The sequence below is a fragment of the Equus caballus genome, chromosome 18 (genome assembly GCF_041296265.1).
Source record: "Equus caballus isolate H_3958 breed thoroughbred chromosome 18, TB-T2T, whole genome shotgun sequence".
NCBI classification, from domain to species: domain Eukaryota; kingdom Metazoa; phylum Chordata; class Mammalia; order Perissodactyla; family Equidae; genus Equus; species Equus caballus.
The window spans coordinates 59,729,622-59,757,449 of record NC_091701.1 but is presented as its reverse complement, the minus strand read 5'-3'; the positions used below and the strand labels follow the sequence as shown (position 1 = coordinate 59,757,449).

The window sequence follows — 27,828 nt, the reverse complement described above, 5'->3', positions numbered from 1 at the left end:
GCATAGCTTTCAGCATCACAGCAACATGCAGCCACCACAGTATGACAACAGAAGGTAGTATGGTTCCCTGACTGGGAAAGGAACCTGGGCCATGGCAGTAAGAGCAATGAACCCTAACCACTAGACTACCAGGGCTGGCTATATATGCATATATATAATCAAATACCACCTTTTTACGTGTGTGTATGTTTGTATATAAAGTGGCTTAATTCATAAAGATATTGATACATTTGACCATATGAAAATTAAAAGACATTTAAAGAAAATGACAAGACCAGTCACCAAATGGGAGAAAGTACATGCAACACACAACTGAAGGTGATAGCATCAAGAATATATAAAAAGTCATACAGATCAATAAGAAAAAAAAATAGAAAAATGGAAAAAAGACGGGAATAAGTATTTCATACAAAAGCAACACATTTGGGGAGCTGGCCCCGTGGCCTAGTGCTTAAGTTCATCACGCTCCACTTCAGTGGCCCGGGTTCAGTATCCAGGCAGAGACCTACATCACTCTTTGGAAGTATGTTGTGGCGACAACCCACAAACAAAAAAAAAGAAGGGGCCCGCCTGGTGGCGCAGCAGTTAAGTTCGCACGTTCCGCTTCAGCGGCCTGGGGTTTGCCGGTTCAGATCCCAGGTGCAGACCTATGCACCGCTTGTCAAGCCATGCTGTGGCAGGGGTCCCACATATAAAGTGGAGGAAAATGGGCATGGATGTTAGCTCAGGGCCAGTGGTCTTCAGCAAAGAAGAAGAGGATTGGCAGCAGATGTTAGCTCAGGGCTAATCTTCCTCAAAAGAACAAACAAACAAAGGAAGGCCATGCTTATTCAAATGATGATAGTGTGTCCTGAACCAAGAAGTATTATTAATCCATTTCCAGGCATCTGGGGTCCAGAAGAGATGGCAGCTCGTTTTAAAAGATTAGTGGTGAGTGCATTATTTGCTTTTACGACTTTCCTTGTTGTATTTTGTGTTGTACTTGGTATCTTATGAGAGTTACTCCACATATCATTGCCTTATTTTTTACAGTAAATGTCAAAAGATAAAATTTCACAAAATAGAAGAGTGTTTCACATTTTACAAAATCTACTATGGTGATTGCTGCTGAGTAGGCAACGGACACCATTGCTGATCCCTTCAAAGACTCACCAAGTGTTTGGGGAGCTTAATGAGATAGCAGAAATAGCAGACAGATTTAAAAAACAAAAAAACTAGAGAAGCCTATTTACTTTCTTTTTCTTTTTGCCAATCACCTTTATTTCCCAGATCACAAGGTGCTGCACACGCCATGGGCTCCAGGTTCCCAGTGAGAGGTACTAATCAGATGGAGGAGAATAAAGTCCACTGTCGAATTTTAAAAATGAAATGTGTATTTCCATTTGTAGGTACAATCAGAAAGAAAATGTATCACACAAAATGGTTTTAAAAAAGACTCTAGAAGAAAGATTTTGAAATTCATGAATCTTCTAATTATTACGACCTACATTTAGATTTAAATGCTATAGAAAAGCACAGCTTTAGGCATATTATGCTTTGCACTTAGTAATTTTAAGTTTAAAATTAAAATTCGCTATTGTGCTCAACCAAATTCCTGGTAATTGAACAAAGAATATATAATTTAGAGATGTAGTAAATGTCAATAAAACATCATGGGTGACCAATATATAGAACACAAAAACAGAAAGCCAGAAATTTGAGCCAAGCTAACAAAACCATTCATAATCATGTAACTAATTATTCACTCTACATAGCATGGTCTTGACTAATTCCAGAAATGGAAAGGCAGAAATGTTCTCTTCCCAGAACTTTAAGAAGATGATGACAACAGACTTGGCCTTGGATCATAATCTCCCAACAGTGCTGTCAAGGAGTTCAGCTGAGGAGCACATGTGCACGTTTCCTCAATGGTCACTCCTGGAGCCACGCTTCAAGACTCATCTGTTCTCACTCAGAGAGCTTTCTAATTCAAGAGGAGCTAGGAGTGGGGGATAACAAGTAGGAAAGCAGGTAAAGACCCATGTCATTCCTTCACTCATGCAATAAATAATTATTCTGTATCTTCTACATGCCCAGCACTGTGCCGGATGCTGGAGAGTAATGGTGAGCAAAAAGGCAAGGCCCCTGCCCTCATGCAGCTCACAGTCCTGTAGGGGATGCAGCCAAGTGATTGGAGAAGGAGATTGCAGAATGGTGTGTGCTGTAACAGGGGAGGCACCGAGGGCTGTCACGCTTCCAGCAGTCTGAACTTTAAGAATCCATGAACGCCTTCCCAAATCAAAGTGTAAGAGTAAGCCAATGTCTGCACACGAGGATCGCCTAAGATCTTTTTAAAATTATAAAGCACAGGCCACACTCCAGATCAACTTAAATGACAATCTCTGTGTTTGGGACGCAGGCACTGGTAGTTTTTTAAACTCCCCAGGTGATACCAATATGTTGACAGATTTGGGAACCACTAGTCTAGAAACAGGAAGATAAACAAAGGGGAATTGAAACTGCTTTCTGTATAACGGACCTCGTACCATTTCAGGCTACTAACTCAGATGTGCAAAAAAAGAAAGTCTTTAGTTTTCTGTAGATGACTGTAATTTCTTTTTTAAGCCCCCAATTCCACAAAGTGGCTAAAGTTTCTGTCAGTCGATCCATGGTTCCTCTCACTCTTCCCTCTGCTCTTTCTTCGTTGGAGCTGTGAGTAGGGAGTTATAAAGTACCAGAGGAGGAGAGAGGGGTAGCAGGGATGAGCATTCATTGAATCCCCAGCTAATATCCATCCATGTTGGCTCCATTAGTCCCCTCAACACATGGCCTCTCCAGTGTCACTTTCTGAAGTCCCTGGCACAAGCTGCCGCATCCCATCCCCAGGGGCTTTCAGGTCCCCAGGCTGGCTGCTCACAGCCTCACTGCTCCTGGTCACGATAGCAGACATTCTGCTCTGCCCCACGTCACCCTGAAGTTCAAGGGGCAGGGGTAGCCTTTAAAAACAGGGAATTATTGAGAATGAAAAATACTTTAGTAATATATCAAGGGGCCAGCTCGGTGGCACAGCGGTTAAGTGCACATGTTCCGATTCGAGGCCCGGAGTTCACTGGTTCGGATCCCGGGTGCTGACATGGCACAGCTTGACAAGCCATGCTGTGGTAGGCATCCCACATATAAAGTAGAGGAAGATGGGCACGGATGTTAGCTCAGGGCCAGTCTTCCTCAGCAAAAAGAGGAGGATTGGCAGCAGATGTTAGTTCAGGGCTAATCTTCATCAAAAATAAATAAATAAATAAAATAATAATATATCAACATAAATCGTGATACTTATGTCTCCTTATCACCCACTAATTATGCAAAAGAATTTTTATGTTTGTCAAAATTTGCTTGGCTTATATTATCTTCAACCCTCTGCTTCTTTCCTGAAGTCTTTATAAGCCACTTGTCCATTTTGTAAGGGTTAAATTTTTTTTTAACAAATATAATCCATAAACCTACTTAACTGAATGCACAAAACTTCAATACTGTGCAAAATATGAATACTAACAAGCTCGGAAGATGGCCCTGTCAGCCTCTCCACCTCAGAGAATTCCTACTATTCACTCAGGAAACCCCCTGGACCACAAGTAACTCATGACTGACAGATAGACACCTGGGCCAATTCTTCTTAAGAGTAGTCAAATTCTTCATAAATACAATTTAAGCCTGTTTAAAGATGAATACTGGCCAGCATCTGTCTTGCAATATTTCTTTAGCTACCGTATGAATCTCTATTTTGCAGACTCATCTCAGGATTGTGTTTCTAGCATTGGAAATAATAAACTATTGAAGTGAGAGCCTATATTTATGATTGGTGATATCATTGTTACTTTATGATTTTATGATTTTTTCTTGATCCCTTGAAAAACTAAATGCCTGAGAATATACATGTTTAGGTCCTATTATATCTATAGATCACTTCCCATTGAAAGAAGCAAGAATCTGCTGGAAGATATGAGGATCATTTTTCTTAAGTTAGGAAATATTTAACAAAACAAAATAGCAGTTAAGCATGTTTTCATAAAGTACGTTTAATACTAGGTAAACACGGGGCCGGCCCCTTGGCTAAGTGGTTAAGTTCGTGCGCTCCGCTGCAGGCGGCCCAGTGTTTCGTTGGTTCGAATCCTGGACGTGGACATGGCACTGCTCATCAAACCACGCTGAGGCGGCATCCCACATGCACAACTAGAAGGACCCACAGCTAAGAATATACAACTGTGTACCGGGGGGCTTTGGGGAGAAAAAGGAAAAAAAAAATCTATAATACTAGGTAAACAGTATTTGCAGATTTGGAGAAATGCTGAAAGGAAACAAGAAATCAAATTAGTGATTACGTGTTAGGCGGTTGGGAAATGGCCATTTTTCTTTTAGATTTCCTTGAATCTTTCAATGATTATTGTAACACTGAATATTTTTTGTAATCCCTTGATGTTTATTATGTTAGATATAAACAGAACTACAACTCTCCTCCCTAAAATATAGTTTAGGGTATCTCCTGGCTTGAGTGAAGTTTCTTAAACTGTAACTAAAACCTCCAACCTGGTAAGTCAGTAGCACAAGATTTAGGATACTCCTAAGCATCAGCATTATCATGGAGTACACTTTCTATAAAGGCTTTTCTACATCTGAAAGTTTCTTAAGGGTCTAACTACTGTGGCAGGTTTATTTTTTAACGCTATGATGGTATAGGTATGTCAAAGCATTTATCATTCATCAATAAGAGTGTGCACAGGCTGAGTGCTCTTAAATATGCATGACTAAGTTTGCAGTGTGCCCTGGGGTCATTTATTTGCTATATGGCAGCTGCCTGATGGCCTGTTATTTGATCAGTAGTACTTCAGAACTCTGTGTGGTATAGCAGAGAAAGTTCAGGTTCAGAACACGGACTATGAAGATTGAGTGAAACTACATAATGACTGAAAGAGGAATTAAAAGAGTTCTAAAAGAGAACAAAGATGAGCAAATCTGTTGTCTTTTTATTGAGAAAGCAATAGGAGCATCATCCTGGCTAGGATCAACTTTCCATATACCAGATGATCTTCTTGTACAGTGATGTTTTTCCTCCTTAAAGTAGGCAGACTCCATGTCACACTCTGTGCCACAAAAGTGAGTTCTTACAGACAGGGTAGAAATGGTATCTGGATTATGGAGGGAGAAGAGTATTGGATGGACCTACTGTCTTTTGATAAGAAACAGATGGGCTGCAATTCTAAATGGAAATGAAAATATCCCAATACAGAGACTTTTCCTCCCATCTCTTGGCAAACTCAAAATCAGATTTATTGAGCTTCAGCTACATTTAGGTGCTATTTGCAAAGACTGTGGAGTTCCAGAGATGGTCTTACCTTGTGCATCGCATACTCAATTTGGAGCATGTAAGTATAAACAGCTAATATGCAAGGCAGAGATAAGGAATGGGCCACAAAAGAGATGACTCAAAGTTTGTGAGAAAGTAAGATGCCTGACTGAGATCAGGAGGAGCTTTATGGAGGACATAGAACTTGATGTAGACTGCACTGATAAGATTTCAACAGATTGGATGTAAAGAAGGCTTTCCTGGGGATAAGAACTATAAGAAGAAAGGCAGAAAGGCAAGACCTAGAGATCCTGATGGGAGAAAGGGGGTGCGTGGAACATAAAATCTATATAGCAGAGCGAGAGAAACATACTGCAATCCAGAGGGAGCACACTTGCAGACCATGAGCTCAATGTAACCACCTTGTGACTTGTCTGTCCTGGTCACTATTTAGTTTTCTTTTCTTACTGAAAAGAGAGAGAGAAAGAGTTAGTTTTATTTGAATTAGTTACCAGTATTCAAATATTGGGAGATTACACATAAAAACCTAAATATTTGGCCTCTCCTGAACAATCTAAAGGTCTAGGCCTGCATTCCCACATACCAGTGATCAGTGGAGATGAGCAGAAGCGGACCTCTGCACAGGGCGCAAACTCTGTTGATGGCCACAGTTTCTGGCACTTCCTATTGCCTCTGCAAATGTCAGTTGCTATTTATTAGTATGACTAGACTGGCTTTTTATTATTAGTGTTGCTGTTGCGGTGGTTTTGTTATCAAGACAAAAGTTTTCTTAAACTTTGCTTTAAAGATTTTATTTTTCATTTTTCTCCCCAAAGCCCCAGGGTACATAGTTGTGCATTTTTAGTTGTGGGTCCTTCTAGTTGTGGCATGTGGGATGCTGCCTCAGCATGGCTTGGCGAGTGGTGCCATGTCTGCACCCAGGATCCGAGCCTGCGAAACCCTGGGTTGCCGAAGCTGAGTGCGCGAACTTAACCACTCGGGCACAGGGCCAGCACCTTAAACCTTGCTTTAAATAATTCTTGTGTATCTGATGCCTGTAGATATTTGATTTTTTAACCTCCACCATAAATGAAGATCACAAGACAATGAACATCAGCTGGAAGCATTTGTTCTTCATTTGGTAACAAATGACAAAGCTCTGAAATGTGGCTGATTGGAGGTGTGCTGTAAGAAGCTTAATCTAGAAAAGAAAAATAAAATTAATTGCAAGGGGAAAATAGAGGTGTAAAAAACAAGTAGATGGCCAATTCATCATTCAAGTAAGAGATAAACAAGGTTGGAGTTCCATGGCATGAGTGGCAATGGAAAGAAAAAGACACATGTCAGAGGTACTGCAGAGATCAAATCAGGCAAGTTATTTAATTGGAAGAAGAGATGGAGAAAGAGACAAGCAATCGAAAATGACACTGATATTCCAGACCAGGGTAGAAAGGCAGTTCCACTAACAGAAATAGAAGTGAGTGAAATCTGGAGTTGTTGCTGATTTTCCCAAGGAAGATTATCACTTGCTTTGGGGCATGCTGAGTTTGTGTTGCCTGCTGAGCATCCTACTGGAGAAATACATGTAGATATAGAGCTATTCCTGAAAGTCAACAGACCATAGCAATTAAAAGCATGGGCTTTGGAATCAGCTAGAGCTCAGATTCCTCATCCACAATATGAAGGTAATATCAGATCCTACTTTCCTGGAGAAGCCTAACTGAGGAAATATTTAATGCACAGTGACTGCCTCATAAAAATTTTTATGTATTTGAGCTGAGGAGTAGCTACATGTAAATGCTCATGGAAGCTATGAGAATGGGAGAAATAACTAAAAACAAGACTGTAGAAAGAGAGCATGTGATGTGAATGCCACTCAAAAACAATGAGAAACACAGTGATAACTAAGCCAACCTTTTAGTGATTCTGGATTCAAGACTGGATGTGGAGTTATGAACCAAAAGGCCCCGGGATACGATATATCTGCTCTTAAACACCCAAGAGGCCTCTCTCTTTCGGCACATTGATTGTCCAACTCTGTTTCTATGTAGCTGCCTGGTACATTTATCTCCAGTATTGTCTACTGATCTTAGAGTCCATCACTCGGTAGAGAGGACTGGTGAGTCAGGAAAGTCTTGATGCCTGGATGAATGGATAGATGAATAGATAGACAGACAGACAGATAGATAAATAGATAGATAGGGGAGATGGTGTATTGTGGAGCACTGCCTGAAATTAAAAGGATTCTGTCAGAAGATCTTATACAAGGTTAATTAACTTAGAGATACAGTAGACTCCTGGCATAATAAATTTAACATTTGTATTTTCAGCCTCTCACAAAAGTTGATGATATGCAGACAAAAGAGAAAATTGGCTAGGGAGTAATCCTACATAACTGTCAGCATTTTTATCTCAACACGTCTCTCTTGTAAAAAAAAAAGAAATTATCCATTTCCAACTCTCTTTCCCAAATATTTAACCCAAAAACTGGAAATAAAAGTAAAGAAGCCAATGAGAGCAATGATTGGTTGCTAAGATTGGCATGTTCAATTCAGCAGTGACTTGGTGCCTCAGAATGATATGAATATCTTCTATGGAAATAAAATCACTTGATGAACAGTTTTCATCTATACTGCAGTCAAAATAAAAATTGTTCACTTAGTAAGAAAGAAAACTTTATCAAAAGTTGAAAAGATTGTTAAAATGTGATGTTGCATCAACATCTTACATGTTAATTTGGGAATTCATGAGGTGTCATGTGTCATGTGTGTGCACTATTGGTTGGTTAAGGGCATGCCTTTTTATAGGGAAATACCCTTTAGAAAAACAGTTGGTCGGGGACCAGGCCCATGGCATAGTGTTTGGGTTCACACGCTGTGCTTTAGTGGCCTGGGGTTCACGGGTTCGGATCCCAGGGGTGGACCAACAGACTGCTTATCAGGCCTTGCTGTGGCGGCATCTCACATATAGAATAGAGGAAGATTGGCACAGATGCTAGCTCGGGGACAATCTTCCTCAAGGACGAAGAAGAGGATTGGATCATTAGGCAGAGAAATAGGAATTTAAGTCTCAGTTTGCCACGTAGCCACTTACTTCTGCATCTTGTCACATAAATAAGCCTTGGCAAGTATGTCACAGAATCAGCCCAGTCCTCAGTTTACTTATCACAGAAGAAAAGACGGTGAATGGACTGTACTAAATGACCTTTAACTCTAAGAACTTTCCAGGTCTGACAATTTATGACACTCTATAGAAGTGGATTCTGCAATATGTATTGTGTTAATGTTCCATTCTTTTTTTACACTTCTTTAAATTATATGTTTGGGATGAGTAAAAGAGTCTCACGTGTTTTCACAGAAGACCTTGATTTTTGTTAATTTTCCCCGGTACTGGGTTCCAGAGTGACTGATAAAATGGGGCTATCAGGTGAAGGCAATTTTCCAAGCCTTCTCATTAGAGTAAGCCTAGAGATCGCTTCCTAAGAACAAGATATGATTTTGAAAAATTTCTAACTAGCCAAGAAAATCACATAGGGTCTCTTTTAGCTGCTTCTTGTGCTCAGTTGTACTAGTTCCTCAACAGAGGCCAGCATCTACTTGGAGTTTGCTGTCTTTGTCAAGTTCCTTTTATTCAAGCAAGAGGCAGTGGTGGAAAGTTTCACCAAAACAAAACTCAAAAGTGCCTCAAATTAGGACATATAATCTGTCTTTGTGGTTCAGTTATAGTTCTTGACCAAACCTTGCCAGAGGGAGCGCAGCATAGGTTATGGGGCCCAGTCTACAGCTTCCTCACACATATCTAGATTCAGCTGGAACAGCTCTAAATGAAACAAAATAAAACCCTCAGAACGGGTTTTCCTCAAAGGCTACATTGATTGCTCTTCTTCGACTGAATTCTGTTCATCTTGATATACTGAACAGCAGTTCGTAGTAAGAAAAGATATTTTTCAACAATATTTTTTATAATAATTATTATCACTTTAAATTTGAGGGATTGAAAACGTATTTTGAAATATTTGACCTAAATTAGTTAAAGCTGCGCTGACTTTAGAACATATTCCATTCTTTGTGGCTGACACTACAAAAATATTCCCCATCTGCCAAGCTCCGAACTCAACGCATTCGAGAGTAGACTCAGAAACCTGCTCCACTGGCTAGCTCCGACTGTTAAAACAGAAACTCGTTCAAAACATAGGACATTTACTGGCTTGAGATGGTCAAGGACCCCTTGGAGAGATTACAAAGCATGCCAAATAGATTTCAGGCAATTAAGATCATAATAAAAAGTACATCCAGAATATCAAGAATTTACAAGACAGAGCCATATTATTTCTGAAGACTTTATGGCATGTCCTTTTAACAAGTTTTAATAGCTCTTCCTTGAATAAAATGCTCACAATGAAACTGGATAATCAAAATTGCTCTCAGCCTCTTTGCCTGAGTCAGATAGTACTTGCCAGAGTTTTTAGAGTAGCATCAGAAAATACTGATGCTACTAAATCACTTACTTCAAGATCAGAGCCCTCTAATTTTAAATCACTGATCAAACTAAGCCATTTGGAGGCGCCCTGATTTCTCTTGCTTCTGAGGCTTATTATATTCATTACCTCACTTCAACCAGGTGCTGGATGACTTGTTTCTGTTCTAGTTAGAGCCGATGTAAGAACGGTTTAATGATACTAATAAGTATGGGCCTGAGTCTGCCATCCCTGTGGCCATGCAACTTCCATAAAGTCAAGAAGCCCTTTCAAAGTGCCTTAACCTTGAGGATTCACGTGCTGTCCATATGGGAAGACTTGTACATCTTTAAGACGATTGCTTCTTTGTTGCTATTATTATCTTCTTCTCAAAACAAATAGAACAAACAGTGCACGTCATGCCCATCTTTTTCAGAGAAGATATCTTCAGAAAGCCCTTAATGGGCCAACTGGAAACTGTTCTAACAGTACAGTCTTTCCTGGTTTTTCAATTTACTGCAGGTGGATAATCTCGGCAAAACCCAAGACAGTGAACAGATTGAATCACTTTTAACAGTTTGAGTCTTGAACGAATTCCAAAGTGCTTTGACTCAAGCTGTTTTGCTTTCCTTTAACTAATACCTCAAATAAAGATTAAATAATTTTTCTTTGAAAACTGGCCCAAAGTACTGGAAAATTGCATGCTTTTGAAAACCACATTCATTATAAAATGAGCATTTGAACATTATAATTACACTGATATTTTAACTGGTGTTGCCATAAATTTAGGGGCAGGGACTGTCTCTTCAAATCTTTCTTTGGTATGCTGAAGTTCTCTTAAAGAGACACAATTCTAATAAATTGAGAAAATAAAACATAACTGGGATATTTTGTTATATAAATACTATAACGGGCTTTGAAAAGAAAAGTTGCAAGCTTTCAACATTGAATACAGTAAGGTATTTTCCAATCTTGTAATTGGGCCTCAAAAGTCTAGTTTGGTATAAAATCCATGATCAATTTAACACCAACGAACATTTAAGGCTGAACTTGCTTACCATCAACTGAAACAAAGATCAGGAAAGTAGAAGCATGCATGTGGCTTTAAAAGATGGTATATATTCTGTTAAATTATAGTGCATAAAATAAAATAAATCAAAATATAAAGCTTGACCGACTAGCATGCAATCTCTGAGATTCAATTTCAAGATACTTGAAAATGACCTCTCTGTTTAAAGTACGTACATTTAGACGTCTTCAAAATTTTCTTTGACTTTCCCTTGTTGATGAGCACAGCCCAAACTACCTCTTACTTCCTTGATTTAAATACTGCAAATGCTAAGGAGAAAGCTAGATTACTGATTCTGGACATAAAGGAAGTAAGCATTAGCAATAATGCCCAGTAGACTTATCCTAGGGTATATATAGAAAAATGTACTTTTTATAGACATCCTGTGTCAAGGAAAACCTTTCAATGGAGCCATCTCATTCTACTATATGCACAGGAAATGTTCACTGTCATAATCACAAGGATCAATGAATACTATAGAAGCCACATTGTGAGGTTAAATGAGTGCAGACTTTGCCATTATTTTCAGGCTGACAATTCCAGCCAAATTTATATTGATTCTTGAAGGATAGGAGCTATCGGGGAGGTGGCATAAAGATAATTTATCATAACAGTTCCTTTGGAATTTAAACATTAGGGGAAAAAAATCCAAAATTGGCACCTGTGTCATATAAAATGCATAGCTACATAAGAAAGCCTCATCTTTTTGTAAAAACTTCTGTTTCCCCAGTTACGCTGCTTGAAAGTGAATCTGTGTACCAGAAGGTTGTTCAGGATTATGAAACTTAATGCATTTCACCACAAGCAAATATAAACATTTTCAAGAAAAGCACAAGGCAAGACACATGAAAGACCATATGTTTTCAATGCTCTCCATGTCAAAACAATACCAGTCTCCAGAAAATAACTGCTAGTCACATGGAATTATTTTGCCAGATATCTTCCAAAAGTTGCTTGGAAGAAAGTACAGTGCACTCCACGTACCATGTAATAGATAAAAATAGATTTCCCCAGACCAAATGTATTACACTGATGAATTATTTTATTGGCCATAATGCTTTATAAGATTTCTGAGTTTTACTGCTCATGGGTTAGTGGCAAAGGTGAAAATGAGATAAGAGAAAACAGAGGCTTAATTTTCTGGAAAATGTTTCTCAAGAAGCTGTGTCAACTCCTTTTAGTTAAACTAATATTCTTGATGCAGAAAAATAGACAGGGCATTTTCCCCTCCCAGAGGCTAAGGGTTTTTTGTTTTTTTTTCTTCTCCTGCTGAAAGCCTGTAACCTTTCTCAGGTTCATGCAGCACTTGCCGTTCTCTATGTTGAAGATCAAACACACACACACACACACACACACGAGAACAAGAACAAATCAACTTAGGAGGGAAGGGGTGAGGCAAAGGGTCTCTATGAGACCTTCCAGCTGTAACATTCCCAGGACTACCTTTTAACCAGCATCAAAATACTGCTCAGCAAACTAGATGGATGGGCACGCAAATGACTTGTTCAATCACTCATCCTCTCTCACATTGCTCTTAGCATGGCCTCTTGCATTGCCAAACCACTTTCTAAATAATGAGAGCAAAAACTTGGTGAATGAGTCCTGAAAAAAACCCTCTAATATCAAAGGAACAAACCATTCCCTAGAAATAGCCACCCACCCTGAAGACGGAAAGCGAAATGGAAGGATTCTTCACTCATGATTCTAGGAGGATTGTCTGTCCCTTCTAGAATGCCCTTCTTAATGTTTTTATATTTTGACGGCCCATAATTTACTTCTAATCTTTCCATTTCTTGAAGACCGAACACACTCCAGACCCTTTGCTAGGTGCTTATTACACCTTACTTCATCCAATCTTTTCAGCAACCTAAAGCACATCTGGATGTACAGAACGGGCTAAATAATTTGCGGGGCCCAGTGGAAAAGGAAAATGTGGGGTCCATGGTTCAAAAAAGCAGGTAAACAGTGTTATTACAGATACCAAAATGCATACAAAGCCTATACCTTTCTTCCATAGCCTCTCCCTCAAAATTTGCTTTGAATTATTATTTGCTATTTGCTAATTACTGTTTATGTTTTTTATTTCCTATTTATTGTTGCCTTCCCTCGGCCTCAGGAATACTTGCATAGCCGCGCACAGCGTCCCAGGCCTTGCTGGTCTATGGAGTGTATTAGCACCTGCACACAGACAGCTCATCAGCCGCCAGGCATCTCATCTTGTCACACCGGCCCCTCAGTTGGGGGTGGGGGTACTGAGCCAGGCCTCTTCCCCTCCCACAAGCCTAACACCCCAACCCAAGGTAGATGGGACACACTAGTTACCTGGATGGGGAGTGGGGAAAAGTCTAACAACACCCCAAAGCCCCGTGAAATATACCCTGGCCTGGCTCTTAGATACTGCAGGGCCAGCGAGACCCTCCTTGCACCTGGCCCCTGCCAGGAAAGGAGGGCCCCAGCTGTCACTAGCTGGTCCAGGAGGCCAGTGAGGGCCCAGGGAGCCAGGGGGCAAGGAACTGGCAGCCAAGAACCACCTCAGGGTTATCTGACTTCACTTAAAAATCATAAAATCAAAGATAAAATTACTAAGAATTTTAGACTGATGACCATAGCACCTTAAACCAAGCATAGGACCCTATTAAACACGAAGCCCTGTGTGATTATGCTGGTCACATGCCCATGAAGCCAGCCCTGCTGACAGAGAGAAGACATCCAATAAATATTACTTTCTCCCCCTCAACCATCCCCTCATTCTAAGAACCCCAGCTGCCCCACCCACTCACCCAATGGAGGCAGGAGGTTTCCTAGACGAAAATACAGCAGATATATTTCCACCTAGGGAATCTTTTTTTCTCTTCTTTTTTTTTCCTTTACACATGAGCAAACTGATGCAGAGAGAGCTTAAGTAACAGGCTAAACGATGATCCATCTAGTATGTATGTGCTGGACCTGGGTCTACAAGCAGAGTCCTTGACCTTTCCATGATGCGCAGCTGTCAGGTAGCTAAGAGTGGGAAATGAATGATGAGTGCTTCCTAAGAAATATGCTGATGTCTGACAGTGTTACAACCCTGCTTCTACCACTGACTTTTAGGGAAAAAAAACCAAAACATCTTGACACTTTCAGCAGATGTTTGTGAAATGTTCTCCTTTTGCATGTTATGGTTTTAATGTGAATGCAATGCTTACTTAGAACAATCAGTCTCCTCAAAGCTAGCCATTACCCTGTTAATTACTCGTATATGGTATAATCTATAAATAGTGTTGTTTCATTGATTTATGTTTTAGAAATAAGACATATCTAATTGTAAGCTTATTATAAGAGTCTTGAAGTGCATTATAAACTTAATCCTGTAGTAGTCTTGAAACGCACGTGTGTCATTATGTAAGCAAAGGTATTTTAGATAACTTTTTTGTTTCATTCTTTAATTAATATTAATCAAAACATTTTTAAAAATCACATTATAGAAAATTTGGAATGCAAGGGAAAGAAAATAGATCACCTATAATCTCTTCAGTCTTACACAATCACACTTTTAATTTTGGTGCATTTTCCTTCCTGTATTGTTACATAAGCAACAACATGCAATCATACCATAGTATTTTGCTTAAATAAAATGAAAATTTAAAACCAAAGATAAGAAAAGCCTCCATACATGATTTTATTATCTTGTCAAAAGACAGACACATGGGCTAGATCCTTTTTAAAAATCATTTCTACATTGGAACTGAAATTATAACTTTGAATTTGAAAAATACTAAAATGAAAAAATAAGTAAAAATCTCCAAAGGCTCACCTAAGAAGTAAAATTTTCTCCCTATTCCACCCATCCAATTCCATCCCCTAGATTTAATGACTCAAAGTTTGGTGTATATCTTGCTCAAAATTTCCCAAATCTGGATAGACATATATAAATATACATGAATATACTCATGAATTATTATAAACTCTGAGTCCTACTGTGCATGCTGGTTTGTAACTTTATTTGTATACTCAGTAGTTTATAACCTACATCTAGTATTCAAATGCTAAATCACCGTTTTGACCTGCTTATGTTTCTTAATGTCTACCTAAATAAGTAAAGCCTAAAAGGTAAGATATTTTCAAGTCAGAAAATATCATTTCTCACACTGACATACCTAGAAGTCTTTCTAGCATAAAGATACTCTTATTGACTGATCATCAATGGAGCATCCTTCCAGGCAAAAGTACTTTTGACTACCTCCTCACTTCCTTAGACCTTCATTTATATGTTTCTGGTGGAACTGATTCCAGTCTCTGTGTTGCCACTAAATACACAAGTCAAATCTTCTCAACTAAACTACAAGATACAGGAGAAAGGAACAAACCTAACGTATCTTGTTTCTCCTGTAGTCCTTAGAATAGTGTCTTGAACAAAACATGCCTATAGTTAATGTTTGTTGTTCAAGCAAGTGAATGACTGACTGACCCAATTTATATTGAGGTTTCTTGCTCCTAGTAGTATTAGATTCACACTAATCAATCCAGATTCTCAGGTAGTCCCTCTTTGTGACTAACGTTTGAGATGACAGAGCAAGTCAGTACATCAGTGCTGCCAAAACAACTAACGGGCCCATATAACCACTCACCTGAAGCCTTGGTCTCTATCCTGATAATTAGCAGAGAAATTTCATTAGGCACCATAGTAGACTTTTAAAATATCCCCTCACATTTGACTGTTTTTAACCTACTTGAGCAGATCAGGATAGTGATGAGCTTCTAAAAACTTGACCCTTTTTGGTCTGTGAGAATAAATAATTGTTCAAATAAATCCTTTTTGTCAGAGTTTGAACTCATAATTCTATCAAATTACACACATATGCCTTAACCAATGAATACATACATGCACGTCTTTGTAGCCGCATTAGTTTCTCTATTCTTCTACATGCTTGGCCTCATAAATAATATTTTCCCTTGTTTGATTCCCTATTTCTTTTAGATTTTGGTTATGCAAATTTCCAAATGCACACGAAAAAGAGAATGGTATAATAAACTCATTCCTAAACTTCAACCAATTATTTAGCAAATGTTTACAACACTAAAAGTGACATAATTTGTTCCCGGAGAATTCTACGACAGTTCTTATCAGGATCCTTTTCAAATGGTAGACAAGGCTCTCTGCAAAAGTAAAGAGGACAGAATCACCTCAAAATGAATGATCCTCAGGAAGTGAAAGCCAGAAGCACGTGTGCACCCCAAACTGCAGCTTTCAGCGCAGGACAGGCCTCACAGGCAGGCACCTCGTCTGCAAAATAAAGCAGTGGAACAGAGTGAAGAGCAGAGAAGGCTGCGCGATGGTCAACATGCTGCTGTGCGCCCAGAACTGCATTGGACCCTCCAGCGCACACAGAGAGGGTACAAGTTATAATTCTTGCTATCAAGGAACTCATACATTCGTAGGAATAGATAAGCTACCTAGTCACCAGAAGAAATGTGTACACTTGATAAGCCAGAAAGAAATCACACAACAGCGTTGAATCATTTACTTATACCCTATGTACTTTATTTTTTTTTCAGTCCAAGTAATAATTTTCCTTGTTGCCAAATTACTGAAACATATCAACGATAATAAACATATAGTTTGCTGGAAAATTCCAACTTACCTACCTTTAACTAATCAACAAAACCATATAAAGCTACAAGAAACTCATGTAGTACATATGTTACCAATGGTCTTATTATTTCTGTTGCGGCCCCTGTAACTTCTTTTTAGTTGACTGATCTGCAGCAAAGTTTTATAGAAACGATCCTCCAGCTTATCCTTTTAGTATCAGAATTCACTCTGATCTACCTAGAAGGTAGGCCAACAGCTGGACAGAAGAGGAGTAAAGAAAAGTGAAGTGGAATCATGAACCTTACTCTAATTGCTCATCCACATTATGAAGTGCGGTCCAAGGAGCAGGAGCATCAGCGCTCCCTGAAAGCTTGTTAGAAACGCAGAATCCCAGGCCCACCCAGCTCTAGTGAAGCAGAATTTGCGTTTTAGCAAGATCCCCTGCTGATTGGTGTGATCATTAAAGTTTGAGAAGCATTTTCTTCTATCTCTATGCAGGGACTATGACGCCAGAACAAAACCAACAATTGTATTATTTTGCCACATCTCTGACAACATGATCTCTCTTGATTAGAGAGTCAGGTCTCACTTACTTTTTTTGAGTGACATATAAGCTCATGGATACATTTGATTTAGAAATCTTTTGTATATAAATCTTGAGTTTAAAGACTAACACTTTTAGTTGCTCTCCTTTAAAGTTAATATGTGGAGTTAACACCTTTGGCTTCTAGAAATCAGAAGTCTTGGCTAGAAAAGAAAATCATTTCACATTTCCATAATAATAAGCAGATTCATCTATGTCTCTCTGTCTCAGCAAGAGAAAGTGAATAAAGAGTAAATATTAAAACCAAATATCAGATAGAATAAATGGAAATATTGCCATTAGCATACTCTAACCCAAGCTATTGTAAAAACACGTGTACACACAATTTCAATTATCTTCCATAGCCATCTCTTACAGAGAAAATATGGATATAATTTTTAAAACATTTTGTTTTCTGGGGAGGACCAGCCCGGTGGTGTAGTGGTTAAGTTCACACTCTCCACTTCGGCAGCCCGGGGTTCACCAGTTCAAATCCCAAGCATGGACATACACACAGCTTACCAAGCCATGCTGTGGCAAGTGTCTCACGTATAAAGTAGAGGAAGATGAGCATGGATGTTAGCTCAGGGCTCACCTTCCTCAAAAAGAATCAAAAACCGAAAAACATTTTGTTTTCTGAATACCTGCAGAATACTTTTAACTAGACAAATATGAAAAAATTAAAGTGCTTTTCATGTTATTATATTGGCCCCTCTAGTAAACTCTGAAATTTAAAATAATTTAAAATGCTAATAAAATAATTTTTTTAGTTAATTATTTGTCTCTACATACCTTTTGACTTTACCGATGATAAATATATAAATATACAATTTAGCATTGTCTCTTGTATCCGGGTTAGAATACATATGTCACAAATGTCTTTATGAATCCAAGAATATTCAACAATCTTTCCCAATTTATGACTTTTATTAAAAAGACACATCTGATCTCAATAAACTAACAGTTCCTTTGGAGAACTGCAATTTGATGGAATGGGAATGAGATGAACTGGCAGACCAGAGGAGTGTTCGGCCTTGGTCACGGGTGAAAGGACAGATCCAGACATTGGACGTGTAGTCGAGTAGGCTCCAAGGTGGGAGGCAGGAGGGGACAGTAAACGAAGGGAGACTTCTCTCCCTCCTCTTCTCTCCTCCTCCTCCACCCTCACCACCAGCTCCTACACCCTTCTTCACAGATCGAAAGACTTTTTTCCTCAACTGGTAGGGAAGGCCTAGAAACATCTTTACATTGCTACCAATAATTTGCCACAGGCAGCTTATTTAAAGACTATCCCTAAAGACAGAAACATCTACTAGTCTCATCTAGTAACTTTAATCATATCTATGATTTTTAACACAGGACACAAAAACACAGGTATGATCTTAGTAGTTAAAGATCTTCTTAAAGTTATATTAGAAGACATATCTACCTAATATGTTAGAATCATAAACATAACAGCAATTCAGCAACCAACTTGCCAAAACCTCAGCTGCCTGCGAAAGGCAAGATGCTGGCATACGACAGATGTAGGGCTAAGAAATGAAACTAACTTCATCATGGTTCGAGAAGACATGGGCAGAAGTCTAAGTTAGACCCTCCAAAAAGGGCATGGAGAAGCCAATTCACGCTGGACCCCCGGACCCATTTTCGTATCCACAAACAATGGGATCCACACCTGTGGTAGGCTGCAGCAGGACTTGCAAGCAGGGACAGTCCTTAAAGACAGACAGTGGTAACACTCTTCTGAGATCTTTTTCTTATTTTGGCAAACAATTATATTTTGGGAATTGGAACATAGATATCTGAAGCTCCAATAATAGTTTCTAATCATTTTTCCTAAGAAATACGTGGCACTTCCTTCTTTTGCTTTTCTTATGCCAAAAGTCTCTCAAATTTTAGTTTAAATTCTCTTCTCCAATCTGAGATTATCTTTACAGACCCACATGCTGTAAAAGGATGTTGCCGCCTCTTGACAAACCCGTGTGTTTTTCATCATATGCAGTAGTATCAAAAAAATTATGTTGTTCAATGTTATTTGTGAAGTCAGTGTTTCACTTCCCTTATTCTCCTTTCTGTTCTAAACTCTTGACTTTCAAATACAAGACGAGATTTTTTTTAAATTCTATCTGTAAACCCAAACTGTTCAGTTTCCACCTTAGAATTAAAATTTATAAGAAATACATTTTAGATATTTTTCTTCATGGTATCATTTTCTTCTTGGTGTATTGGCAGAAGTGTGTTGAAGTTGGTGGGTTGTAAGAATCTTGATACACCTCATGATTTGCCATGGAAACTACACCACAGCAAGTGGTCTCTCAACACCACTATGATTTTTCCCTCCAAGGCTGATGCCAAGGGTCACTATTATTCCATAGAAGGTGGGAAGATTCTGCTTCATCAAAAGTTCAGAGTTCACATTTTATGAGAAGAGCCTTATCTAACTCCAGAAGCAGTTTCTTCTTCAGATTTTTCTCTGTGACATGACATGTGCATTCACTTGCTGAGATTTTAACCCTAATATTTTTCTCAATACCTCCTCAAGCCATTTGTTTTGTTCTGTTTTGTGTGTCTTAACATTTTGTCTAAGAGCTCTTTATCCTCCTAAATAAATTGGAGCAAAACCACTCACTTCTCAAGAGGTTTTTCAAAGTTTTGTTGTTTTCCTCCACCACGTAATAGTAACTTTTTTTACATACTTCTATCACCTTATATTTTTAAGCTTTCCATCTCTCCCAAAAGATTGAATTCTCTTCAGAAGATACTGTTTATTTTTAACTACCACTACAACTGCCATCACCTCCCCTGACATCAAATAGGGACCCAACAAATGTTCGCTGAATTACAAAATGAACCAAGAGCTATTCTTTTTGTGGCCACAATTCTTTTGTCTCCAAATGGACTATAACCCTGTGTAGTAGAACACTACTGCAAATTCTTGCGTAGTGGGGGGCCCTTTGAACTCTGAATATCTACTTCTTGGGTCAAAAAGCTAATAATCTTTTGAGTATTAGAAATTAGCACTAATTTACACTAATTAGTACTAACGTGCACCATCCAGCGAGCCTAAATGCTTTAAATTACGGCAATAGCACCCCCGCATTCTTAGCAGCAATGTAACAAACTGTTTCATTCACCTGCTCCTGCCATTATCCGTCTCTCCTATTGCTTCTTGCTTTGGGGATGTCAGACTCTTAGGAATACTGTTTTAAAGCGTTATTTCACCACTTCACAATCCCTTGATCCTTCCTGTTAGAAATGTTCCATTTCTAATTTAAGAATAAATTATATTCCAAAGAACAAGTGAAGTATACTTATGCCCTGTACTTATGTTTTTACTTTTTCATCATCAGAGTGAAACTGAAAACAAAATTACAAATCCCTGTGTAATATTTTGATAATTTTACCTTAGTTTTCAAATACGGTTAAAAGTCTTTTTATAGTTGTGTAATAACAACAGGGAAGAAAAGATTAACAGATTCTTAAATGGAGGCAGAGAAACAGAGAGTAAACTGTTGCACTTAGAATTGGAAATTGAATTCCAAGGTGCTCATAATCCAGTAAATGCTAAATATCAGCAACATACTGTTCATTGAAAGCTATTTGTTATCCTATAAATCTTTAAAAAAAATTACTCATCTTTGAACTTCCAGGACTTAGAATGGTGTCTAGTATAAAATAAGTAAGTGTAGCAAAACTATACACAGCATTGGATCAGGGACCAAGGGGAGTTATGACAGAAATAGAGGATATTTATTTATTCCTAAGAAATTTACAGCTTAACAAAGCTGCAATATGCAACAAATGTAACACAAATATTAGAGCATACACATTAGTAAGATTGAATACAAAATTAAATTCATTTCTTTATTGAAAAACTTGTTAAAGCTTTTAATATGTTCAGGTGCACTGAGAAAGGTAGATATAGTGAGCAGACTTATCCAAATTTAGTTGGCCACAAATTTCTTTTCCTACCTCTCCCAAAGAACGCTTATTAGTATCTTTCAAGAAACCAGTGCTCCATAAAAAACCTTTCAGAAAGTGACGAATTAATGTGATGCCAGTGGCTAAAACAAGACATGAGTCAGCAAGAAAAGATTCATAGACAGGAGTCCTGACTTGGGTTTTGAAGGAGGGTGACATGTTTGGAAAAGACGTGAAAAGGCATCAGAAGGCAAGACTAATACATTTTCTTTAACTCTCATTTAGAAGAGATGCAAAGAAATTAATATAGATTCACTTAACTGTAGTGGTATCAGTAAACCAAAGACAGTAAGAAAGGAACATTCAGGTAGAATTTACTAGAGTAGATGAAGAACAGTCCCAACTTTTAAAACAGAGGTTTCGCAAAGATTGTGCTTATGAGTATATTTATATTGATGTGATCATGAGTATACACCCAAACTATAAAAACATGAAAATAAATGCAGTGGGTTACCCACACTAGGTAATAGTAATCTAGTACCGTGCCCTGCTAATCCAAAAGTGAGCTCCCTTATCTGTTTGAGGGACTGAAGGTCATCTTCCAAATGGAGTACCCATTTGGATGAGTTGAAATGCATTAGAGCTTTTCTACGTTTTACCGAAAGGAGGCAATATGAGGTACGTGGGAGAAGGGGATTGGAAGAACCTAGGGAAATAAGAGAAAAAACGATAAATAATGTGATGCTCTGGTGTCATTCTGCCAAACAGCTCTAAGGATGGGTTTTGCAACACATAAGGAAGAAAAATTAGACTCAGAAGTAAAGCTGCTATTTTCCAGTAAAACTCTGAGATTATGGGCTCTGGCACCTAAACAAAAGTTTGAAACCAATATGGAAAAATGAACATCCCCATCTCTGTACTGAAAGAATGTGGCCACACCTCATGAGTCTGCAGAGCAGTGGCCAACCAGTGGTAGCCATCTTTGAGGCCAGTAGAGTGGCAGGGAAGCTGCTTTCCCAGAAAGGCATCAGTTGCAGTGGTTGTGATATGACACCTCCCCCATACAACTTGCTGGCAACACGGTGAAAATATGAGTGAATTGTTTTTCTCTTGCACATATGAGAGATCCCTGGAGATTTTCAGAAATAAGCATTGCTTAAGTCAAATTTTTGTGTATGTAGAACCATAATTATTTAGCACTAGTATTAATGAGTCTGTATTTGAATTTATAGGTTCGTCAGACCTGGTGATATTCACGTAATGTAAAGATATAGTGTTTCTATATGGCGTTTGAAGACAAACTTCTAGATCGAGAATTGCAAACAATAATGTCTATGGGGGGCTGTGCAATAAACATAAATATGTGTAGTGCACCAGGTATGCCACAGTAGGTGCAAAACAGTTTGTATTCCAACCCAGCGTCACTCTTGCTGGATGTTACAGTTTAAACACGATCGAGGTATAACCAGAAGGCTGTGAGCCAACAGACCTCTACTATCTCACCTTTGCTCTGGATGCATCTCTTCATCCTCCAGTTGTTCCCTAATGTCTTACAAATAAAATCCAGCTTCATTGTCATCACATGAGGGTCCATCATAATTTACCCTGTCACTCTGTCTTCATCTCTCATTGTTCTCCATTTATACTCTAGAATCCAGCTGAAAATACATGATGAAGGAATAAATAATAAATACATTTCTTTTTCAAAAGACTCCTAAAAAACATGGTTGTGACAAAAATTAAGTTGCACAACTTTTCATCAAGAGTTTGATCCCAAATTTCTCCAAGAAATGGGTGTAGACTATAGAACAAGACTACGACCTAATGAATGCTACCAGGAAAACCAACAATAGCTCTAATTCATTTGCAGTGTGCCACCATTTGGCTAAGAGACCTCTGTAGACCAAAATTCTGCTTCCAACTGCTCACAAAGCTGCAAAACCTTCCAGGTACCATAAAGGCTTCCGCATTCCTCTTCAGTCCATTCAAAGCTGGAGAAGTAGACTCTTACCCATACACTAGGCTTGTGAATACACCCCATAATGTCTTCAACATTTCAGCACCACTTTCCTCTAAGGCTCCAAAATCCAGTGCACGGAACTTCATCCCTGTATACCCTCTCCATTCTATCCAAATAGACGGATATTGAGGGCAGTCACCATCCCCAAAGGGCCAATTTCAATACAGGCTTTACTGGGATCATACTGCTACTTGTCTACAGAAATAATTACTACCAAGTTTTCTCTAGTTTGCCTAAATTAGTAATGCTAATTTCTGTCCCATGTCCTTCTGACTGCTCTAGAATAGTCATTGCAATAAAATCCATGCACCATACAGAAAACACCTTAGCTTTGAACACATTCTGTCTTTGTGAGTAGTATCCATCATTATAGTTAAATGAACTAGTAGGCCCCACATTCTCTCTCATCAAGATGCTGTAAATAAACTACTCCATTGAAAGTAGCAAATCTATTTGGTCTAGATCACCAACACTTGCATATTTCCACAGTAGAAGTAGCTTTTTCTGGGTCCCAGCCTAAGACAAGTTCAAAGTAGGATTTTGAAACATCATTTTTGGTCACTCTGATTTCTCTCACAATAATACAGCCTGGATTATAGTATTTTCCTTAAAATCATTTTTTCTTAAAATTCTTTTGAGTCCATGGTTATGCTTGAAGAAAACCAACAATGATGAAAGCATAACTATTTACCAGTTGAGCCAGAAAACTAAAAAGATGTTAAATGTGACTTCTTTAGTTTACAGAGTTGTCTTCAGCAGGAAACTGTTGAGACAACAACTTGGTCAGGCTCATCTTCCCTCTTTTGCTGATAAAAACTCAGCTCGGGAGCCTTCCTGGTTCTCTGGTGCAGATGCTGCCTCTTGATAAGCTGTCTTCCTTCTCTGTAACCGCCTTGGCAGACATGCTGGCTACATACGGTTAGTGCCTGGATGAAGTTTCAGATTCTTGGGTCTTTAAAAGCACTACAGTCTGCAGGAGCTGGAAAGGTTACACCACAGTAACCCCTTTGATACAGCATAGCTGATTCCCCTCCTATTTAAAAAGGTCATTTTGAATCTTTCATATTTTTATGTACCATATCCAACATCCATTTTATAAGCCATGTGTACTAAATCTAAGAACTTCAAAGAATCACTGGCCTCAGATGGACTTGGGGAAATTATTGAATACAGCTTCTTGCTTACAAGCAATGCTACGCTTAAGCCATCCCAGAAAATTACCCTCTTTTCAAAGACCAGCATAAAAGATTTTCTCAGTTTGCCTAAATATCCGATTACAAACTCCTAGCAGGCTTCTTTCACGAAAAATTCTGCCTCACATCTTGTCTAAATCCTTCACATCCTAGCTTAAGTATGTTTTTTTCTATTCCAGTCTTTTGGCAACTCACCATCTCTCCTACCTACTTCCATTGCTTACTTCAGTTGATGGCATTACTCTCTTAGGTATCAGTGGTCTAAATTGTAGACGTCCTTTAGGCTTCCAAGCCATCACTTGACTAGTCACTCACCAATCAATTCTTCCTCCACAAACTTTCCTGAATCCATTTGTTTCCTCTGCCTTTCCAGAGTCTCCAACCTAGTTCACTGGGCTGTCTAGTAAGTAGGGTAGAGTGGAAAGAATGCTGAATAGTATCTCCAGCATTTGTTCTGCCCAAAATAGATTAATGGCCTTGGATATGTCACTGCATCTTCCTGAGCAATTCCTCCTCAGTAAAACGAAAGAATTAAAATGAATATCTCAGGTTAGTGTACCCTTTATTATTCTTTAAGTTTATCATTCTTTAAAACTTGTTCATTGGCTGTTTTTATATTGCCCAAACCTGCATACTGACATTCAATTAAAATTCTCAGGTTGTCATTACCTCTTTGTGAGGACACTGAGGTTTAGAGAGAGTAACTTACGTTTCTAAGGTTGCACGCTTTCTAAGTGATAGAAGCAGCGCGTATTCAGGGCCAGGACTAGGGTCAGGCAGGCAAGGTGCACAGGACACAAAATTTAAGGAGGCGCTTACTCTCAGCCTCGCGCAAGTGCAAGATCAGCACCTAAAAGTGCTCCTTGAGTGACCTTCCACACCCTGGAGACATATGTTCTCCTACCTCTGGAATTATGTGATCGCCAGGACCTGTAAAATTTATTTTACTACTATTTGTACTATATTAGATTTGAAAGGACACAATTTTATTCAAAAAAGCTTTTCCACTCTTATTGTAAATGAAATGAAGAAACATGCATCCTGCTTTATTTTCAAATACAACAGAATTCTAAGGTAACCAAATAATACGGGGATTATTATATTTCTCTATTCACCTATAAGCAAACATGATTTACACAGGGATGTTCACACCACGATAATTTTGAACATCATACCATCATGAGATGCATAGAACTATATTTTAGACCCTCCTCTGCAACCTTTGAATCAGAGGGGCCGGGTCACTTCTGAGAGCAGAATGAAGTGTCCCCACAAAGGCCACATGCAGTCGTTTATCTTCTGATGCGCCATGTTGGTAGAAGTTCTGGTCAATGAACATGTCCCAGGTTGAGATTAAACTGTGCTCATTCCAGGACTCCAGCCTGAGTGGGCATAACTAGGGACCTGAAGGAACGCAGCCTCCTAGCCTGAGGGACGAAGAAGCCTCTCAGTAACAATCAAAGGGAAGAGACAGTAGAGCTGTAAAGGTTTTGTTCAAGAACAGTAGGGCAGTTTCAGAAGAGAGAAGTTTCTTGGGATAGCATTCATTCAGCAATCATTTGCTGATCCCTTATTTTGTGTCATGTGTCACCTAAGTGCCAGAGATACAAAGATCAATAAGACCCACTTCTGCCCTAAGAAGTTGGTAGCCTAGAGGAGTACCTGAAAGGTTACAATGTATCATCTCATATTCTTGTGGGGATTAGAGGCGTGCTGAGTGCACTGAGAGCACTAGGAGAGGCATCTCACTCCCAAAGGGGCAGTTACGGATGCTTTCCTGCAGGAAATGACCTCTGATCTGAATCTTGAAAGGCAAATAAGAGTTAACAAGGCAAAAAAGAAGTAGGAAGAGTATCTCCAGCAGAGGAAACAAAATGTGGCAGAGAGGAAGGACCATAGTTTCTGCCATGGGGATTGCCCTCTGCCCTGCAGTCATGAATTCACATAAGAGGTTAATAATCAGAAAGCAGGTAAAAAATAAAGAGAACTGAGGGCCAGCCCAGTGGTGTAGTGGTTAAGTTCGCATGCTCCACTTCAGCAGCCCAGGGTTCCCAAGTTTGGATCCCAGGTGCAGACCTATACACGACTCATCAAGCCATGCTGTGGTAGTGTCCCACATACAGAATAGAGGAAGACTGGCACAGATGCTAGCTCAGGGACAATTTTCCCTGCCAAATAAAAAAGGAAAAGAGAGAACTGCTTCTCAGAAATCTCCATGGGATCTCAAGAAGATAAAGTCTGAACTCCATCAGTACCAGTAGTTTCTGCAGTGACAAGAACCCAGTGCCTTTAATATCCTTGAGAGATTGATAGGTATCAACAGTCATCTTAATGCATTTAGCTGACATCAATAACAACAAGTGTGTATGTGTAGTAAAGAATTTGGCCTTGCCCAAAGAGAAGGACTGGCCTTGGGTAGGTAATCTCAGTTCTGGGAGGCAATCTCTCCTGGTAGGAGAGTTTTTGTTTACCTTGGGGCCTCAGTTCATTCTGGATGGTCTAATAATGTGATTTAGGGTGTGAAAGGGCCACACCTGACAGTATTTAGGGTGGGCCGACCATATTAGAAGGACCAACAATTCAGTCTATGGTAGGGGCTTTGGGTCATGCCCAGACGGGTTGGAGACTAGAGACTGAGATCAACTACATGGGCAATCAACCATGCCTATGTAATGGAGCTCCCTGAATGCCACGGCTCAGGTGAGCTTCCCTGGCTGGCTGGCAATACTCTATGTATATTGACACACTGAGGGCAGGAGAATAAGGCATCCTGACTCCACAGGGAGAGGACAATAGAAGCTCTGTGTTGGGTGCTTCTCCTAGATTCTGCCCTATGTGCTTCTTTCTTTCCCTGATTTTAATCTGTGTCTGTTCCCTATAATGAACTGTAACCATGAGTGTAACAGTTTTCAGTGAGTTCTGTGTGTCCTTCCAGTGACTTACCAAATCTGAGGGAACCTCCTGAACTTGCAGTTGGTGTCAGAAGTGAAGGTAGTCTCTTGTGGGGACTGTTTCCTCTAACTTATACTGGACCAAAATTCTCACAAAGAGTAAGAGTTATAGCAAGCCAGAGAAGGGGAAAAGAAATGGCAGACTATTTATGAAAAATAATGAAATATCCATTGGGGACTTCCAAACAATTTGGGAGAAAATTGAGGAGGGCTACAATTCCCACCATGGAAAAGTGTGTGGCTAGAAATTTTTCCTTATAACTATTAAGATGACTCTATTTTAACCCCCTAACTAGCATAGTCTGAGAAATACGGGATACATATTACTCTGAACATTCTATTTCCGGTCATGGCGAAAAAGCTCCTCTCAGAAAAACGCCTCTGTAGATAAAACTACAAAAATCTGAATAAAACTACCTGAAGCCACTGGGGAATGACCAAAAGCAGGATGCTGGTGGAGGGGATGCAATACTTAGATAAAGGGAATGGCATGTGTGTTTCCTACTTTTTTTTTAACACTTTTTTTTTTTTTTTTAACCTAAGTACAGGCTGCTATATGGGGCATATACATAGGGTGGCTAGAACTCAGATAGAAAGCCATAGTCTTATGACTTAAAAAAACAGAGGAGAGGGGGCCAGCCCTGTGGCCCAATGGTTATGTTTGGCCTGCTCTGCTTCAGCAGCCCAGGCTCAGTTCCCAGGTGCAGAACTATACCACTCATCAGTGGCCATGCTATGGCAGTGAC

The 27,828-nt window shown here is 39.2% G+C and overlaps 2 long non-coding RNA genes across 5 annotated transcripts in view; one reads left to right on the top strand and one right to left on the bottom strand.

The window, feature by feature from the left end:
• Window positions 1–27,828, bottom strand: part of LOC111768760 (uncharacterized) — a 210,091-nt gene that overhangs the window by 143,838 nt on the left and 38,425 nt on the right. For all 4 annotated transcript variants that reach the window (XR_011428548.1, XR_002801251.2, XR_002801252.2 and 1 more), the window contains exons 2-3: window positions 22,422–22,576; window positions 16,006–16,105 (exon numbers count right to left, since the gene is read on the bottom strand). This is a non-coding gene — a long non-coding RNA (uncharacterized lncRNA). The remainder of the gene's footprint in view (window positions 1–16,005; window positions 16,106–22,421; window positions 22,577–27,828) is intronic.
• LOC138918793 (uncharacterized) lies at window positions 18–17,769 on the top strand. The gene is made up of 3 exons (XR_011428551.1): window positions 18–930; window positions 1,807–2,010; window positions 15,800–17,769. It is a non-coding gene; the product is annotated as an uncharacterized lncRNA (long non-coding RNA).